This window comes from Dasypus novemcinctus, chromosome 2 (genome assembly GCF_030445035.2).
Source record: "Dasypus novemcinctus isolate mDasNov1 chromosome 2, mDasNov1.1.hap2, whole genome shotgun sequence".
NCBI lineage: Eukaryota > Metazoa > Chordata > Mammalia > Cingulata > Dasypodidae > Dasypus > Dasypus novemcinctus.
The window spans coordinates 168863125-168883940 of NC_080674.1; the positions used below are offsets into that span (position 1 = coordinate 168863125).

Below are 20816 nucleotides of genomic sequence, written 5' to 3' on the forward strand. Positions count from 1 at the left end.
TGATAAACAAAGTTCTGGAAGCATATTTACCAACTGTCTCCAGTGGGTCCTTCTGGAAAGGGGATGTGATTAGAGTGGGATAGAGGGAAAAGGGAGACTATTAACTTTTACTCTGTAGACATCTGTAGGGTTTGAATTTTTTAACTATGTATGTATTAAGGCAATGTGTTATAATATTTTAAAAAATTAAATACAACAGGACATTTAATTGTGTGAGAGGAAATAGGTGTATTTTTTAGAGCAAAGTGACACTAATTTTAAAACAATTAAAAAAGAAAAGAGAAGAAAACTGGCAGTGTGACAACAGACCCTGAGCCCCTCCTTCCCTCTTCTTTTTGGGTACCCTTTTTCTGTGGAAGCTCAGAGAACAGCCACTTGTTTTCCTTTCACTCAGAATATACAGGGAGATGCAGAAGGAACATGGTGGAAGATCGTTTTTAATAGTCATAGTGGATGGGTTCAGTGGAATTTGAGAGTGAAAAGGTTTACAATAGCGTTCAGTTCTTAATCAATACACTTCTATCTCTGAGAAAATATTATGGAATCATGGGGGCATGGTAGGGGTGATATTTATTTACAAAACTACAGTTACCAGCACATTTTTTATTTAATTAATAAAAAGAATCCTTCTCTCTCAGTTTTCAACCTCAAAGTATCCACAAAGATAGCAACCCAACTCCTGGTTTAAAATCTCATTAAAAATAAAAGTTGTTTTTTCCGCCATTGTTGTTGTTGATGTTGCTGGTGCCTTTTTTATTCCCCGCCCCAGCCCCCTAAGTAGAGGAGATTTTCCTTCCTTCAAACTATGACAATAACATGATTACCCCACCACAGTTTAGCATAATGGCTCTGAAATGCTCATGGCACGTTGCAGAGTTAAAGTGGAAATTATTAGGTAGCTCTTCTTTGTTATAATAATGATCACTCCACAAATAAAAGCTCTTCTCCCAAAGGTACTGCAAGGCACAAAATGCTAATTCTGAAGATTATGTGTGTGCTTTTATTAAATATTACTGTGCCCTGCCTGTTTGAGGGCGTCTCTGCTCTGATTGTTTTATGAGTACCATGTTAATGTCATTCCCATCTTGCAAGCAGCAGGCACACATTTTAGCGTTTGTATGAGAGTTGATCAAAGGCCACGTGCTGGGGGAATTGCTGAGAAAACATGGACAAGTGATAAAAATCTAACCGATTAATTGGTTTAAATTTCATTTCAGGGTGTTGAACTTTGGCTCGGGACTCTAATACTACACCGTGAGTCAGGGCCTAATTACCAGATTTCCAATTTGCTTCTGAACAATGGTCATGGTGAGAAGGAAAAGAGAGGGAAGAATTTAAAAAAAAAAAAAGGAAAGAAAGAAATCGTTCGGCCTCCAGTACATATTTAACAACTAATGTTCTGTGTGCAGACAATTGCGCCAGGGGACATCTGCTATCACCTGCTCTACCTCCAGAGCATTTATATTTCCTTCGAATAGCCACAGAAGGCAGAAGAAATCACGGATGCCCTCAGCCGTTTAAAATCTTCTGATTTACAGAATCAATGCTACATGATTCAAGTGCCTGCACCCTCGTACTGGAAGCACCGGGGTCTTCATTAAGCAAGGTGACTTTACAAGCTGGAATCGCACCTCAGCCTCCAATAGAAATGATCTATTCCACCGGTAGAAAGCAGGGGCCAGGAGAGCCATGTTTACCTCAGGGTTTACGGGTGGCCTTAGGAATAAGGGTTAATTGAGCTCAGAGGTGCCTGCCCATTGAGGTGAATTAGGTGGTGTGTGCAACTATCAGCAGGGTCCTGCGGCTGCTCTTACTTTTGCCTCTGAAATCTCTTGGTGCTGTGATCAATACCTCACTTGTTTGGGGTTGCTGTACGGATGACCCAGGATCAGCATTTATCATTTCTTATTCCAAAAATGAGGCTTTTGCAATGGTTGATGCCCCATTACGGACACCTAGTTAGAGATGCATTGTTTGTCCTTCCCACCCCCATTCCTATATTTCAATACACTGGGGAAATGACACTATCAGTTGGTAAAATATACAAATTTAGAAATGTCCCAATCCAATTCTTAAATCTCAAGATGAAATTCTACTAAAGTGAAAATAGAGGTTATTTTCCATTCCCATTGTGTACACTATATGAAAAGATGTAAGCTTTTCCTTTCCAGCATTCTGTCGAGCAGAACTCTCTGTTAACAAGCATTGCTGCAGAACAGACAGCTGATGCTTACAATGGGGTTCCCTAAGATGCCAGCACAAGCCCTATTGGCTTCTGAGTCAAAGCAGAAGGATAAAATTGTAGTAAGTTGATCTTAATATTCAGAGGATTATAGAAATTGAAAATGAGCAAGAGCTTCAGCTGTTTGAATTCTACATCTACTACTTAGTGTGACCTTGAAGCAGTCACTTAACCTCTCTAAGCTGCAGTGTGCATATGGTTGTCCAACTCACAGACTGGCAAAATGCACCGAAAGTGCCTGCTTCTGGTTAATTATCTGACTATGTGTCAAGCCCCTTGGTATATCAGCTGTTGCTATAATTATTATCATCAGTTCCCTATTAACCAGAATGCATTTATTTACTAGAAAAACCTATACTCTAATCATACCAGATTACATAGATTATCGTAAGACTTTCTGAGGAACTTCCACTTCAGCTACTTACTAACATATCCAGCTAAACTGACAGAGTAGGTGGATTTGACCTCAGTCTCTCCAAAGTAGAATGTTTTTTTAAGGATCTCATTTTCCTGGAGTGAATATTAATGGAAAACTTTTCAAAAATGAGGAATTGACTTTCATGTTATTGTCCCAGATTATGGAGAAAATGTTGTGAAACCCATGAGTTCAGCTCATTTCTGCAGGATACTTGTGACCTCATCCATTCTCAGGCTGTTCTCTTTTCTCGGCTTGATTACGGTGATGTGCTTGGGAGCAACACTGTTCCAGAGACCGAAGGGGACACAAAGTGCCCCCCAGCTGGACACAGCCTTTTGGAGAATGTTCTTCCTGTAAATCTGAACAATTGTTCTTGCTGTTTATTTGAGTGAACTGATGACTTTCCTGACCACTCTGAGCTCAATAGCACCAAACCTGCCTTCTTTGATCTTGAGGATTAGTATTAATAGCTACAGGAAAGAAAGGAGGACAAATAGAGGGTTTCCCCCTAGCCTGAAGACCGACCCACTGTATTTTCTCCATGCAGAGGAGATGACACTATTCACAGTTCATCCATCCTCCAACCTGACGCCTTGGAAACCAAGAGCAATTCTAATACCTGACGTCAACTCTAGCCCCAATGTGTGTAAACTTCACTTATAGAATGCTAACACCACTACAGACTCAAAACCAGCTGACAAATAAATAAATAAAAGGATAAATGTAAAATAAATAAGAATAAAAAGTTTCAGTGCTCATGGTGCAGCAGTCTTTATAACACTCATATTCGTACATTCACTTGAGTTACGAGAGATTTGTTCCTGCCTTCCTTTATGCCCATCAGTAATTGCTTTATGTAGTTAAGCACTTTATTCGTTTATTAGGGTTTTTATTTGTTTGGTTTGCTACTGGTCTGCATTTATTGCCCTGTCCACCAGCCTACCTAGATATTACTTAGGCAAAGAATCACATATTCTTTGTGCAAGAGAGTCTGTGTGTGTGTATGTACGCATGGTGTGTTTGTCACTTTAAAGAGAAATGGAACCCATGATATAGAGATTTCTCAACACCAGATGCAATTAAACCTATTAAATATTAAATGAGGAGATTGAGAATTTCAAGTGTTTTTCATCCTTTATTCCAAAGTAACTTCGTTAGGCAAGAAAGCCTTTCACTTTGACAACATTAATGACTCTCACAGAAAATGAGAAAAGGGGCAATCCATAGTCACTAGGTGGAAATGTAGCTCCAACGATAGTCCACATTACGATGTTGTAACATGACAGTGATATCCAGGTGAACCTAAGCTTATCACCATACTGTGCAAGTTCCAAACTACACAATTTGCTCACTATAGACAAAGCCAAATTGTATCTATTAAATACTTTCTGTTCATTTGCCAACTTCCTTGTTCTATTCTGAATTAGCAAAATTCCTCAACAAACACTGGACATAGCACCTGAGCAAGGGAAAGACAGAAATCCTAGTGCAGCCACTATAATCCAAACATTCCAGGGAAAACACTTTTGGATTTCTGAGTCGGTCTGTCTGAGATCCAGAAATCTGTGCAGGTTCAGTACACAGGGTGATTTAACAATTTAACCGTGAAAAATCTTGACATTTTGATGTACTTGTAACTTCTAAATTGCACTTGAAAGTCTTGTTGAAGGTTTTTTTATTTAATGACACCCAACAGAGCATTGTTTCATAATATGCAAAAATTGTTTGTTAAATACCCTGCAGAAACTCAGAATTTTATAACTTAAGACTGTATAGATGTACTGTTTTCCACATCACATTTGATCTGCCAAATCCAAAATTAAGATGTACAAAATATTAATCATAGAGCAGCTAAATGCAAATATTGCCACCAATTCTTCTTTCTTCTTTTCTTTTCTTTTTTTTTTTTCTCTTGCTCTGATTGTTAACCACTCCATTGCAGAGCAATGAGAAAAAGAAATTGTCATGGAGGGTGGGAGAATCCTCAAAATGAATTATTCATGGGCCCAATTGTGATATTTGTTGCAACAATAGTAAATTCACTTGCTCCTGCTTATACAATAAGTAAATAACTCTTTTCTTCCTGCCAAGGAGAACTTTCAGGAACAAAATTATTTTTAGCCCAATTTTCCTTATTATCCTATTGTAAGAAAAGTTCAAGAAATGAAAGCCAGGAAAGAGAGAGAAATAAAAATACCTCCCAAAGACGGACACACAATATAGTAAAAGAAAATTCTAAAAAGGAAATTTTCAGGTTTAAAAAAAAATGTAACTGCTTCTCCATGGAATACTCAACAAGGAATACTCAAGTCTTTATTCGCAAGCAATCTCCCTAAGTCTAGAAAATCATAAAGTCAAATATGAGCAAGTCTAGTGGAAAATCTGTGACGTTAATCTTGGCTGGAGTCGTATTTTTAACAGGCCTTGAATGTGTGCGCTGGATTATCCAGATGGCCATACAGGAATCGGCCTGATAGGATTAAACCTTTATGCTGAACTCTGCTCCATCTGTTCGTCAAGGTTTGCCTTTCCTTATCTGAAAATGAATTTTTAGCTTCCTTGTGCCTGGGAGCAGGGCTAAATTCAACATTAAAATATAGATGTATATAGATAATCTAACATTTCATTAGTTAGTCTCAGTAGATACTGGCATGGCCTTTTTCTAGAAAACATTTCTGCTAAGAATTTAAGAATTTTGCTAAGAAGATATCCTAGCATATGTAAGATCTACTTTTTTTGTTAGAGGGTTTTGTCTTTGTCTTCCTCTTGAATTTTAGGACTTATTCAACTCACTGTCATAATGGGGGTTTATACTGATGTTTGCATACAAAGGGAAAATTTAAGTTATGGTATCCTCTCGGCAGAAACTGATGAAAGATTCTGATGGGATGAAAGATGCAAACGTAAGAGATACACGGGTGTGTTCTGGCTTCCTTTTCATTCCAAGAGGACTGGTATTAGTCATCATTTGATAAAATTAGCTGCAATAAACTTTGCCATCATTTCATTAGGTTTTCTCTATTTTTAAGGAGGCTTTTTGACAGGGCAGTGGGGAGAGTAGGGAGGGCGGGCAGATCGTAATTCAGAGCTTCACCTCGGATAAAAAAGGCTGACATTTGTTTTACCCTCCTGTGCATATATCTCCAGAAGCAGTGAAATTACATATTTATCAGCTGGAAAAGTTTCAAGGCAGAAGCTGGTAAGTTGCCGATAGTCCAGACAGAGCCTGGTAGATGGTTCTGCGGTTTCCAACTCTGTGACAAAGGAAAAGGAAGGGCTCTGACTGCCTGGGCTGAGCAAAGTAGATCAGTGTCAGAAACTTGCCAGGCAAACAACCTACAAATTAAAGAAGAAGGTGCACGAGAGAGGAGGGATTTCTTTAACTCCCACTCTGAGGCTGGTTTACGGTAGTGTGGTCTTTGGATGTGCTCGGTGTGTGCTTGCGTGGGAAACCACAAGAGGCGGCACCCAGAAGGACCTCAGCCCTGGGAAAACAGGACCCTGCCTAGCGGGGCTCCATCTGGCCTCCACAGCCCCGCAGCAGCATTAGCTGGCTGCTCTATGCCTTCATGGATGTTGGGGCAAGCAGCTCATCAAATAACGTAGGCTCGTTCACACACAGGTCTTGTTATTACATTTAAGTGGTACAGTTGACGGCCAGGGACAGAGAGCCCCGAAACTTCTCATTCAGGCTGAAGATGACTCATGCTTATTGGTGAGGATGTGCATACACACACCTTGAAAAGCTTATGTCTTTTGCTTTTAAAATTGATAAGAATTCAAGCTGGGTGTTAAGGACCTTTCTGGAAACAGGTCACCCCTTTTGATAAAGCCCACTGTAAAATGGACGGGCTCACACAAACACAGCCCCAGTGTCTATCATTCACATTTTATCCTAAGCGACATCCCCCCAGGTGATCAGTCCTATTACTTAAATCTGCTCTGTCCAATGCAGTAGGCACCAGGCACATATGGCCACTTATATTCAAAGTTTAATTAATTAACATATAATAAAAGTACATTTTCTCCATCACACTAGCCACGTTTTCAAGTGGTCATTTCAATAGCCCCATGTGGCTGGTGACTAGCATACTGGACAGTGCAGGGAGAGAACATTTCCATCATCTCAAGACTATGCCCATCATACAGGACAATGCTGAGCTCAGGATCAAGCTTACGTAACTGAGACTGTAACTGATAAGGGCTAATCAGAACTACCATTCTCAGGCACCCTCTAAGAGGGATCACAAAATCAAATGCCCACAGGGCAAGGCAGGAAGGTAAATGAATAAAATGGACTGCGTTTAACAAAATTTGAGTGGTAGGGGTCAAAGCTAACCAAGGGGACATCTCTGGCTCAGTTTCAAGAATTACTGCCATTTGAGAATGGGGGTCCAGCACTAGCAGCTCTTCTGATTATAAAGGGAATTTGCATATCCAGAGTTCCATATAAAATCTCCTTAACTGTCAGCAACAAATACATAAGTTCTTAAAGTCCCTCTCAGCAAATCAACCTGAATATGACTAAGAGCAGGACTCAGCCCCTGATCCAGCAGTGTGCACATTATCTAAATCCTTGGAGGGCCAAGAATCATCTTTTAGTTATTAATTTCTACAGCCACACAACTAATACTACCATTCACTCACCAAAAATACAAACCATAACCCCTGCCAATTCTGCTTCTGATTTTTTAAGTCCCCACTAGTGTTCCTAGAAGATTTTTTTTTTCTATAAGCAGCTTGGGAAACTAGCTCCGTGCCCCTGAAGGATTTCTATTGTCATCATGCAAGACAGAATAGATAGTGACTTCTGAAGGAAACCATGCTTTGAATGTGAGCCGCATCTCAAAATCAACCTTGCCCAACCTTTAATAATGCAAAACTCTTGTTTTGTGCTTTTTGAAATAGTTCTGCCTGTATTTTTCTCCACAACCAAAGCAGCGACTGCTAGTGAGCCTTTATTATTGCGAGCCTTATCGTCTTTAGCCAGTTTCCTCTCCTCCCTGACGCATTCAGGGATGCTGCAGTCCAGCATTTGTTATAGCACAGATGTTTCCGTGGTGATGATCTGTGACGTCACAGGCACCGGAATGTGTATCATCGAACTTATCCAGACAAGAAGAGCAAAGAAGAAAGGGAACTCCACTTCCGTTGAACTCCATGTTGCACTGACTCAATTTCCTCAAAAACTACTCTTTGGGGTCTGGACTGTGAAAAGCAAACACTCAAACTTGCCTGTGTGAGATACATTTCTATGATCTGATTCCTAGTTACGTGCAAAGTCCAGGCTACATACCAAAACAACCCAGAGTTATCTTCTTCAGATACCAGTTTCCAAAATGGGAGCACTCTACTCACAAGCTCTCTGCAGTTTCCCTACAGAGATCAAGTCCCCTCTCGAAGCCCTCAGTAAGCAGACCTAGTCTCCCTCGCCAAGCTCATTCCCCACCTCGCCCCAACCTGGAGGTAGGGCTGGGCAGCATTAAAGAACACCAGCTCTAGATTCAGGGGGCCTCCACTCAAATTCCAGCATCACCTCAAACTAGCTTAGAAACACTTCTTAATTTTTCCACCACTTTAATTGAGGCTAATAAGAAATTTCCTCAGCTAATGAGGTTGTTGTGAAGTTTCAGAGAGGTCATCTATGTAAAGAGCACAGCACGTGGTAAGTGCTGAATAAATGTGAGATGATGGTAAAGAGAGGAAGGGAGGGTCCAGGAGGAAGAGGAGAGAGATGGGGAAGAAAAAAATGAAGATGATAATGACAAGCTCTCGGAATCCACTGCCTCCACACATGCGGGGCATGTTCCCACTGTTTCTTTTTGGGGAAAGATTATACCACTCACTTCCATGCAGCCAAATCGTAGTTTGCCAAAATGATCAGTCTTCTGTGTGTAGTTATTTCATACTACCCCTGTCTATAAAATGCTAGCCCTTCAGAGAACTTCTTCCTGTCTTTCCCATTTATGTGGCACTTAATGCATTCCCTTGAACTTTCATCTTGATATGTGTATATAAAAAGCTGGGCATGTGGATATGTATGCAAATCAACCCAACTAAACACACTCCCAGCAGGCAGGGACCCTCGTTCATTCACACACTGGAAAGGATTCCCCACTTAACCAGTACCTGACAATTACCAAGCACTGCTAAATTTCAAAGGGCTTTCCCACACATTATCTCAATTATTCTTAAAACCAACCCTGAGGAAGAGGCAAGTTGATGTTTTTCTTAATTCTACTTTAAAAACGAGGCAGCCGAGTCTCAGAGCAAAGATCTAAGTCTTGAACTTGAACCTTTGGGAATCCAGATTGATAGTTTTGGTGTTTCTGAGGTTGCGGCTCAATTTGACTGAAATATTCATTTTAATTATGTAAATACAGCCCAAGTCCCATAAAATCTAAGTTGTGCAATTCCTTATCTCAAGACGGAAGGTGAGTATTTATTAACTTTACATAATATTACTAACCTATTTCTAAGTAAAGTTATTTTATTTTCCCCTTAAGACTCCACGCCCATGTATGAATTATAGTAAAAATCTCTCTCTACTTTATTTCCAAGTTCAAAAAAAAATAGCATCCTAATATAATATCACAGGTGCCAATTTAAACACAGGAACAATGAAAATACTGTCAGACTTCCAGGCTTAGAAGCTTTCAATTGTTACAAGTTGGGCTGCTAAACATAAAATCAGAGTTTGAACATCTAATATGAGTGACTGTAACACTATGAGAACTTATATATTTTTATAGTGTAGGAAAGTTCCCTTTAACTTCCATTTCAAACTGGCTAATATTCATCTTGATGGTGTTCATCACACAATTTTGCAAGTATAAAGAAAATAATAAAAGTTTACTAATTAACAAATAGGTTATCCTAAAACAATACCTTAAACACATTTTCCCAAATAACTTTTTTTTTTCTTTTGAGCAACAAGGATTAGATTCCATAGACCTTTAGCCAACCAAACCAAGAAGAACTTCTAGGATTTTGCCAAAATAGCAAGGTGGAATAATCTGAGGTCTGACTTTATAGATGTGTTGCACAGAAGAGTTACTTAAAAGAGCACAGCTGGTTTGATGATTCAGCCAAAAACTTCTAACAAAGAAAGACTCCTCTAATTCACAAAAGAAATATTTTCTGCCTCTATCAAGAAATGATAAACTACATTGGAATGCTAGGACACATCCCCATATTCCTAAAAGCACTTGACACAAGCACAGCACATAGTTCGTGCTCGGTTCATGTTGGCTTCCGCAATTCTGCTCAGAAGAGAAATAAAAAACAGTAGAAAATTAAAGAAAGTTCCCGATTTGCACCAACCACGCTAATTTTAACCATTCTTCTAAATAATAGCCAAAGTACATTGTTAAGTTTCTATTTTACGTACACCTGTGTCTTAAAATTCTTATCACTTTGCTCCGGAGTCAATGAAAGAATCTGATGTGTTACGAAGAGGCCCCAAACCTGACACTTCAGCATCCCTACTTGCTGTGTTCCCTCCCATGCTGCTCCCTAAAATCGCTGCTGAAGAATGTGGGCTTGAACAACTGCTGCCCTGCTGATTGCACCTGCCAATTAAATAAGCCAGCAATACAGGAACCTATGTTCACATATAAAATATTGATTAATTTCACAGATTAGGATAAAAATAGATTCGTAATTGGGTTCCACTTTCATGCTTAGTGGTCAGCTACATATTCAGTCAATTCATATCTACTTCTGTCCCCTGTGGGCTTGAAAGCGTTACTTTTGTGTTTCACTTTTCTTTCCCTTCTTTTGCTTACCGTCTGGTTTCCCACATCAGTGCTTCTGTTATGACTGATCAGAAACATACACTGAAGCAGGATTTTAATTACTAGATCATCTCCCAGCCAATTTTGCTGTGGCAAATGGGCAGAAAAGTAAGTTCTACAATCCATGCCTCAAACTTTCTCCAGCTCCTCCTCCAGGCAAATCTCTTTTTTTCCTAAGATGCTAAAATCATGCTGATGGCATTATATTCATCCGATAAGGATGATGATCACCTAATTTCTAGAAAGTTTCATTTCTCTCCACTAAGTATTTCAAGTAGAAGGGCTGGCACAGGGTGATCGAGATGGGGTGCCCGATAGCGAGATGTGATACCAGGTTTTTTATCTTAACCCAGAAAAGCACCTTCCCATATATCACTGCACATGCCAACTAACTTACCCCTGGGATTTAGCACAGATCTGGCTTTTAAATTTGCCTTTGAGTAATGTCGTCAATTTGCTTCTGTTGAAGCAGGTATTATATTACATGCTCGACTGGCAGGACAATTTCTCTCACCTCTGAAGTCCAATGTTAGGAGACTGGAATTGACTAAGCAGTGGGAAAGGAAAGGCTGATGTCTACCTTGTGCCAGCTACTTGGATGCAAAAGCCTAACTCTTGTTCTGTTTGTCCACAACCAGCTCCTTGAAGGATGGCCTTGGTTTCCCTTCTTTGTTAAGTGGAGATAATAATAGTACGGCCCTCCTATGGCTATTGAAAGCATTAAAAGAGAAGACACTAAGTGCTTAGCACCAAACCTGAGGCATGGTAAGTGCTCAACAGCTGCTATCACGATCATTAAAGCCATTGCCACCAGGAACACTGGTCCAAAAGCTAGCATTTTAGTGGGCAATGAGTTCTGCTAACCTGCAATTAAGAAAATAAATGGGTCTCTAGCTCCAAGTACAGAGAAGCAAACCTATAGGGAACTTCCACATGTATTTCTCAAAAATGGACCCACACCCAACCACCTTCCCTATTTGCCCTCCTCCAAGCTTCTCAGGCGCTGCCCCCACTCTGGCGTTTGAACACACTTTACCAACTCTGCCTAAAATACTCTTTCCTCTTTGCTTGACTAAATGCTACTCATTCTTATTTTAAATTTTAAAAGCCTCCCTGTTTCTTCAGATTTGAATGTCTGCTTGTTTTAAGGTCTCGTAGTGGTGTCCGTGTCACCTTTATAGCACTTAACCGTAACTGCAATTTAAATAATTCTTAGGTGCAATTATTTGCTTAATATCGACACCTAAATATGCATACACACCATAAATACTAACTTCATAATGTTAACAACTCTTCCCGCATTGTTCACCTCTATATTCCTATTGTTTAATATTGAAGGCAATCAATAAATGTTAAATAGAAGAATGAGTAAATGAATAAGCAAATGAACGAAAGAGAACTCATCAGAGTTACCAAGATATTAAGGAACTAAAAAGAGTTGCTTAAAAGTTGATAACTGCTTCAAGTAGTCATTAAGGATCTGCCCTCTACCCACCCTCATCTTCCTAGGCAGGGAAGAGTGGACTCTGTTTCCTAGGCTGATCTGGCCCCCATTCCAGCAACAGGCGCCCTATTCTCTCAGCTAAAATTAGCCCAGGATGCTCCCCCTGCAGTGAGCTCTAACCATGCAAGGACCCAGGTGGATCAGGCTGACAGATGTTAAGGTTAGAAGGAAGGGTAGCAGCCAGATGAGAAAACAGAGCCACCCCCTTCCGGAGGTACCAGGACTTCCTGTCTTCAGGCCTGGCTGGTTCCTGCCCGCCCCACCCCTCCCCCACGCATCAGTTTCCACACAGTTGCTGCTCTTTCTGTCATTTGAACTCAAATCCTATCTTAGAAATTGATGGGTGCTCCCGCCCCTGACAACACAATGTCAGCTTTGCTCAGTGTCCAGCTGGTTCAGTATATATTATCATAATGTGCCGCCTCGGTGGACCCTGGCTGGTTCGTTCGCGTTCTCCTCAAGTCCTCCTTTCCAAACTAATTTCTTCTCTCTGACATACAGACACTACTTGCTTAAAAATAAAAACAGAATTAACAGCCCGGGAGAGGTTTTGATTTTTAAATCCTATTACTCTATTACATCTATTTTAATGGCAAACTGAGCCCAAAAGGCTTAAGAAAAAATCAAAAAGGTGACATTTCACTCTTAAAAAAAGTTGTTTCCCAGTGTCCTATACTGTTTCCTGGTGACTTGAAAGAATTATTACTTCTCCCAGCCCTTAAGCCCTCGCAAACTTCCGTCATGAAGTACTACTTATGCTATTATTTCCTTGCTATTTGTGTTTAGATCAACTTACTTTTTCTTTAAATTTAGTCTTGCCCTAAGCAGTAATAGCTGTGAGAACATGACTTTGGAGTGCTACTTGTATTTTTTGCTTAGGTATTCAAATAAACCCCCTAAACCAATGAGGAAACTGAGGTCCTGTGACATCAAAGCACCTAGTACAGATTGCACAGAGGAGGAGCGGCAGTGGTTTGTCTTTATGTACTTCTGTACATACAGCTTTGAAAATTTTCAAACAAAAATCTTTCAAACTCAACTCCTGCTCACTGTTCCTAAATATCTCATCATAAGAAAGTTTGTGAACAGGACATAAAATGTTTTATTTGCATATTAACATCACTTGAATCTTGTACTTGTGGGGCTCTGAAATGCTCAAGTGAGAATAGCTCAAGTATGGAATGTGTACAGAGAGGCCTCTGGTTTGGAAGAATCAATTATACACAAAAACACAACTGGATGCTTTTGTAACCAAATATAACATGATCAAAAAAGGGTTTGAATAGTTCTGCCATTTTGATCCACACACATACACTCTGTGCTTATTAAAATAACAGTTAAGTATGACTTACTCTTTCATTAGCTAACACAAAACTCCAAATACTGGTAGTTTCCCACAATTTACAGTTTTGTCAAGGAACTCATAAGAAAACATCCTCCCTAAATCCATATCAATTTCCCATGCTGTTTCTAACATGAAGTTTAGCAACTTTTTTGTATCCTAACAAGGATACAGTTAGTATCCTACCAGTTGCTTAACTTACAATCTCACAGTTTTTTCTTGGTCTCGTTTTTCTCCACTTTGTATACGTGCCAGAGAGACCATATGGCCAACAAATGATTTTTCTAGGGAGATGAGTTAGAACATCCTTGCAAATAAATAAAATATTAGCAGCCCCTTTCTTATGTGGCCCCCATATAAAATAAACCAGTCATCAGATAAAATCAGCATTTTCTTTACTCGATTAGTGGTAGTGTCCTGGGAAAAAAAGGTTATTGAAGGAAAATGAACCATAAGGTAAACATACCTAATAAGCTCCATTTTTCAAAAAAGATACACTCTGGGCTAACTTTTGAAAAAGCTACCTAAGATACCAGCACAATTTTTGTACTGAGAAATAAATAAGAACAATAGGATAAGGGATGGGAAGAATTTTAGCATAATGTATAAGAGCAATAGTTAAATAGATAATTGAGTCAGGCTTTCTGGTTTACCCTCTGATCTACTACTTACTTGTGGTATGACCCTAGGCAACTTACCTAGCCTCTCCTTAGCCTCAGTTTCCTCATCGTTACAAGGGGCTGGATATAGCACCATGTGCCTGGCATAGTAGGGACATAATGAATGTTCATTGTAATTATTCCTAGTACTGCTATTATTCAGAGCTATATGGTTAGTTAGACTTAGGGTGGAGTCCCAGGTCCAATTCTAATTAGTTTTGTGATTTGGAATATGTTATTGACCCTCTCTGAACTTCAGTTTTCTCATTCGTAAGGTGGTGAAAATAATTGTTACATCTTATCAGATTTGTTGGAGGATTTAATGAGATGCTATATGTAAAATGCTTGCATGGTGCTGGCACCCAGTAAATGCTCCATCAAGGTTAGCTGACAATAGTCTGAAAATAGCAGCAGCAGCAGCAGTAATAACGATGATGATGATGATAAATTTTCTTACTGACCTGGTCACCATCAAGCACAGCAGCCAAGACTGAGCAGTATTTCTCTTTTGTTAACAGTGCCGTTGGCCATGTCATACTCAAATAAAGATAACGTAGATCACCTGCTTAGCAGTTACACGTTGCTCATGAACTCTTTAATCTGTCTGAAGCTGAGCGCTTGCTGGCTACCAAGCCCCCTGTGTTCAGATTTCTGGTGTTATCTGCTTTATGAATTTCTCAAGGGATACACTGAAAATCCGTCTTCACTTACATCCCTTGTTCGTTATCTTGACTACTTGCCACATGCTTTCTATTTCAAGGGAAGACAAAAAGCATCTCCCCAACTGCTCAAAGAAAAAGGCCTGATTTGATGCTTGAAAATCCAGGGCCTCGGTGCTCTATTTACGACACATCTGGATATTCTTAACCTTAATGTTCTGCTCTTGCATCTGTCTTCCTTTTTCAAGGAGGAAAATCAATTGATACGTTGTAATATGCCATCCTCAGTAACAAAAAAATGATGCCAATATTTTTCTACTTAACCCAGACCCTTCACCAAGATGCTCCTGCCTAAGTGGGCCTGGCTGGAGTTTTGCACGGAAACCAGTCACTTTAAGGGCTGTCAGCTAAGTGGGAAGCTCTGCATCATTCAGCCTCTGTCTGTGATAGAATGTGCACTTCTTTCAGGTAGCCGGAGTGATTTTCAGACATTCATTGCATGATCTCAGAATCCTAGAGAAAGCCAAGGCAAGCCTAGGTCAACCTGAATTGTAAGGACAGGTGTGCCAAGAAGGCAGCAGGGGCAGACCCCAAGTCCTCTGACATTTTATGCTACCTGGGATCCTGGAGCTGTGCAGACGTGGCATTCACACTTGACGAGCAGCCCACCACAAGAGAGTGCAAAGTGGATTTTGACACAAACTAGCCTTGTGAACACGGGACGGTCACAGCCCCCTCTAGACCTCAGTTTCCTTCTCTGTAAAATGTGTGTGTGGGGGGGTGAACTAAGTGGCCTTCCATACTTAAATGGCTCTTCATTCAGCTATGACTTAAGTCATTGCCTGTGGTGGCAGGGGAGACAGAAATTTGGAAGGATGTTTTCCTCTCATGTTTAATTTTATTTTCACTCACCCAGTTTTAGCCTTGTTCAGATTAGACAAGCTGTACACATTCCACAAGACAAATAATGCAGCAGCCCTCCATTCCAGAAGCCTTAATAAGGAGAGGGTCTCCACTCGTTCAAAAAGAAACCAGTGGATGAACACTTTCCAAGCTGTTTATGAAAACAAGTGAATCAGTACACCAAAACCATCCAGAAAAAAGAACGCTCAAAATGTTTGACTTTTTCCCCATATCGAACACATGCACTATTGATCAAATGAGGAGTAATCAGGGGACAGCTTCAAGCCACAGCCAATTCCCTGGGGAACTTCCAAAGGCCACCAGGAAAGGGCAGTTATCACCAACTCAGAGCAATCTTGCCCTGGGCTTTCGTGAGACACCAGGAGCCCGTGTAATTGAAACTGAGTTCGTCAAAACCCTATGTGACTCCACACCATCTTCACGGTTGCCACTGAGACCACACTCTGACAAGCCCAGCCCCCTTGGGCCTGTGCGATCTGGCCCTCGCCCACCAGTCCAGTGTCATCTCCTGCCACTCGCCCCTTGGCCGGGAGCTACACATGCCCTCCAGTCTCCTCTGGGTTCCTTGAACTCACCTATGCAAAAACAGCCTTCACAAACGCTGTTCTCTCTGGAATTTTTTTCCATCCTCTTTGCCTGATGAACACAGTCAGCATTCACGTTTTGGCACATGTATCATTTCCTCTGAGAAGACGTCCCTGATACCTCACTGCCACCACCCTTCTTAGAGTTAACCCTTTCATGAACTTCTCTAACCAGTTAATTGCACATTTTGTTTAATATCTTTCTTCTCTCTGGTTCATAAATCCCATGAAGATGTAGACTGTGTCTGCCTTCCACCACTGGCACGGTGTCTGGCATGTAGTAGATGCTCAGTGAGAATGAGGAAATGAATGGTTTAAAGTCCACCCCATGGGTGCTTTATTCAAAGAAAGAGATATATCCGAAACAGCTGTGAATTTTTCTGTTCCCCTGAAAAAGCCCTGTTTCCCCAAAGGCACCTCCTAGAGGAGACACTGACTGAGGAAAGCATGTGCCAATGGCTTCTATTAAGAACACCAAGGAATATTGCATGCCAAAGGGAGGTTTAGGGATGACCCTTCCCAATTCTCCTTCAACACATACAAAAACTGAGACCCAGAGAAGCAAAGGGACCTACCCAGAGTCACACAGCTGGTTAAAGGCCGAGTCAAGACTGGGACCCAGCTGCCGGGTCAGGCAACCTGATCCTCCTTCTACTACATCCAACTGGCATTTACTAGCAAATCGTAGGGCTTTACACCACAGAGGGGAGAAGAGATGAGCTGCTCCTTTCTCTTCAGACTCCACGCTGTCTCTCAATTTGGAACAGTCTCCCGGAGCTTCAACCACCTTTGTCCACATGCCCATAAAACAACAAATGTAAGCGCTGCTGCCTCAGGGAGTCAGTAGGGCGGGATAGCCAGGGGCATCCAACAGAAGCAAAAACTGCTCTGTCTGGAGCAAAAGAATTAAAGAGGGTCAAATGCTAAAAAGCGAGAAGAACATGATCTTGTCAGGGACAGCTGGAAAGGGGCACTGCAGCTGAAAGGTCAGAACTAACTGGTGGCGGTGAGAACCTGGTTCTGACTCTCTAAAGCGCTACTTACAGCAAGGAGATGGGCCAGTAAGTCTATCACCATCCTTTATTCTCCAAAAAATATTTCCAGTTTGACCGAACCCTACTTTTGTTTTGATATGTTTTGCTTTGCGATCATGCACATTTATACATCGTGTCTCAATCTTTATAATATTTTGAAGGGAAATGTCATCCATTCATTTCTGCTGCCCACAAAAGCTAAATTTCAGTCATTGTCTATTAAATAAAAGGGGATATTTTTTAAAGCATCTATTTTGAGCCATGAAACTAAACATTGCCTCATGTCAGAACTGTTCATATTCTAAAACCTCTCAGTATATAGTTCCACCAAGTAAACATAAAGATTGTGCAAATTCGTAAGAATAAAGAACTTAAAAAGGAAGAAGAAACAAACAAAATCGGAAGAATCCAAATTGGGCCTTTAACCTCCACGCTGGGAAAGGATGGTGGCTGAGGGCTGAGCTCCTCTTGCCTCTTGGATGCCCCAGTAAGCCTGCACGAGGCAAGTCCTCCAGACATTGTCCAAAACGGGGAGGGAGGAAGGGAAACAGAGGGGGGAAAAACACATGCACACCAAAAAAACACAGCCCCCCCCCCCCAAAAAAAAAGAGCATTTAAACAGCTTGTCAGACTGCTTCCTGACAAAGCCACTAGAGTGTATTCACAGGCATTTGCATAAATACTGCCGGTGAGTTCACCATAGCTGCTAGCGCTAATGGTACATAAAGTAATTTAGTCACTTCTCCCGGCATTCTATGTCAGAATGATGAGCACCGGCACTTTGCCTTGTTGCATATTAGATCATTAGATAATAAAGAGTTAGTGCATGCAAGCTGACAGGGTCTCTGCACTATCGCGTTGCAAGGGCACAGCTTATTGCCACAGGGGGAAAAAATAGAGAAACTGATGCCACCATTGGCCTTAAATTCAAGTAAACACAGCCAGAAACTCAGGAAAATGATGATGACAATAACAAAACTCCCCAAGCCCCAAGCACACAGTCCCCATGAATTTGCCCAAATGACAGAAAGATGCACAGCTAGAGCTTTCCATTATTGTGGGTGGCGCCAACTCAGTTCCTTTGGCCCAAGCCTGTTTTTCAGATATCAGAGCCTGAAGAGCAGTTACATTCTGAGGCTGTCTCTCTCCCCTACTGTACATCTTCCATAAATCTCTTGCTTAAAGATGAAACCTCTCTAGCCTAAACCAACCAAAGAAAATCTCAGTTTTTATGAATGAAGAAGAGAAGAAAGGAGGACAATTAGCACGAGCTACAGCATGCCAGGATTTCCTCCCTTTGGACCCCGCAAAAGTCTAGGAAATTCATTTACCTTTATCAACTATCATACCCAGAAATCAGGGACATTTAGTTGAGCTCAGGGATTTATGGGCCCGTGGGCCACATGGGGAAGGCTGTGAGAGATTATAAACCCTGAAGACTGCTTCTACTTAGAGGTAGAAATGTGATGCACAAAAAGGAACATTCCTCCAACTGTCTACAAGCGAAATATAAATAGAGATGTGCCGAACAGCTTAAACTAATTCAGTCTACCTGTAAACGAGATGGCAAAGAGCCCAAACGGGGAAAACGAAGGCTCCTCCAGGTCTCAAGGGATGAAGACACTTTTCAGTCTTACCATGCAGTTAGCTGTTTGAGGTGATGGAGCAGAGAGACAGAGACTGGGAAAAGTGTGGTTCTTACATCTTATAGGGGCATTTTCAAAAGGATTTTTCAGTGGTAAGATAAAGTATTACCCTACTCCCAGATCAACATGAATTAGCATCTGGGTTTACTCCCACACATTGCCAGTGAAAGAGCTCAAGAGTCACCCTTTTGCTGAGTAGATATTTATGTATCAGCTTGATGCGTCTAAATGAGTGGGTGGTTCTGTGTGGTTGGTTGATTCATTCTACAGAGAAGCAGGTTTCTGTGTTACTGTCATTACTGTGGACCTGAATGTGTCTACCTTTTCATTCTGCTGCAGAGAAGTGAAGTAAGGGTTTGGTGACAGGGCGGCCCCTTCCTGAAGGAAATGGGATACATCCACATCCCCAAGGAGGGGTAAACATTTACAAATAGGAAAATGTCACCATTTTCTTGAATACTATGTTAATAATAACATGGCCAGTTTGTGGCTGGTAAACTCAACATAAGCAGTGTTCCCCCCCACCCCTTCAGTACAATATTGTGTAATTAGCTACCAACAATGAAAAATTAGGAAATTTTAAATTCTTGCCAAACTGGAACACCTGGCCCCACTGACCTCAGGGGCAGCAGAGTGTGTACTTGCGTGTCTTCCATGGTCTCCACCCAAACCACTTCCCTTATTAATATTACCTGCCCCTCACACAAAGCATGGTGTGGTTTATTGTTTGTTTGTTTTGTTTGTTTTTTTAACCCCTTACAGATCATAGTCTTTGTTTTCCCAAGAAGAAAACAAAGCATCCTAAAAGTTGAGGTGACTTGCCCAAGGTCACAAGAAGTTCAGAGGTGAAACTAAGAATTGAACTAGAGGTTCCCAGGCACCTACTTCAAGGCTCTTTCCCTCACCTCACCCTGTGAAGTCACACCCCTGACCTCCATTCCCCCGATGGCAGGCTGGGTTTTGCTTGGCTGTTTGATTTTTATGGCGGGATGGCTTTGCATGGCGTCCTATGCTCCTTCATGGGCTTCCCAAGAGCAGGAAGGGAAGGTGGGTTTGGCTGGCACTTGGAGCACAATGAAACTGATTCCTTGACTGGCAGATTGGAAGCTGAGAGCCAAACCTACCTCCAACAGGGCACTAAACCTTGCAACTAAGAAGCCACAGTCAAAAAGAGAACAAATTCTGTCCATTTTGTATTCACCTATTATTTCTTCCTTCTTTCACCTTAACACCTCCAGTTATACAATGCCTTTCAGTGACTCCATGGGTATTAAAAAGACAACATTACTATAAAGTGAGGATCAGAATAATTGTAAGTACAGAAATGGAAGTAGGAATATAATCATGACCAGGTGTTTCCATGGCCTTCTGCAAAACGTAATATCCATCCCAGTACTAATGAAACCATAAAGAAGCAGCTTTTGAAAGACGATGGCTTACTTTTAAAAGACTTTAAAACTGGATGTGGTGAAGAACCCTTTCTAAGAACATTACATTTGGCTAATTAATGAAAAATACAATTTGTATACTCAAACACAGAGGGGAAAAAATCAGGCAAAAAAGAGGATAGTGGTATGTTTATTATATTGGGATGCTGGCAGGAAAGGGAGTATTCTACTTATGAATTATATCATTGGCAGCTCATGGCCAATGGAAAGTCAGATAATCAGGTGGTAATGTCTTTAAAATAATCCTGCTGAAATAGCAAACTGCAAAACTGATGAGGAAATGGATGAAAAATTTTATCTGAGATTGGAAAAATCCTAGCATTGTGATTGGTATCCTGTCGCTACTGGATAGCTGGATGGATGGATGGATGGATGGATGGATGGATGGATGGATGGATGGGTGGATGGATGGGTGGATGGATGGATGGCGATGCTATAATACATACTCATACAGCACAGAAAACTTCAGACTGCACCCAAAGTAGCCCATGGCTCCTCTGAGAAACTTTTCACTTCCCTTGATTCAAATTTTTATCTGGTTTCCTCTAGTCTTCTCAAAG

At 41.0% G+C, this 20816-nt stretch overlaps 1 protein-coding gene across 8 annotated transcripts in view; it reads right to left on the bottom strand.

Moving 5' to 3' along the window:
* Positions 1–20816, bottom strand: part of EBF1 (EBF transcription factor 1) — a 391714-nt gene that overhangs the window by 107578 nt on the left and 263320 nt on the right. The window lies entirely within an intron of this gene.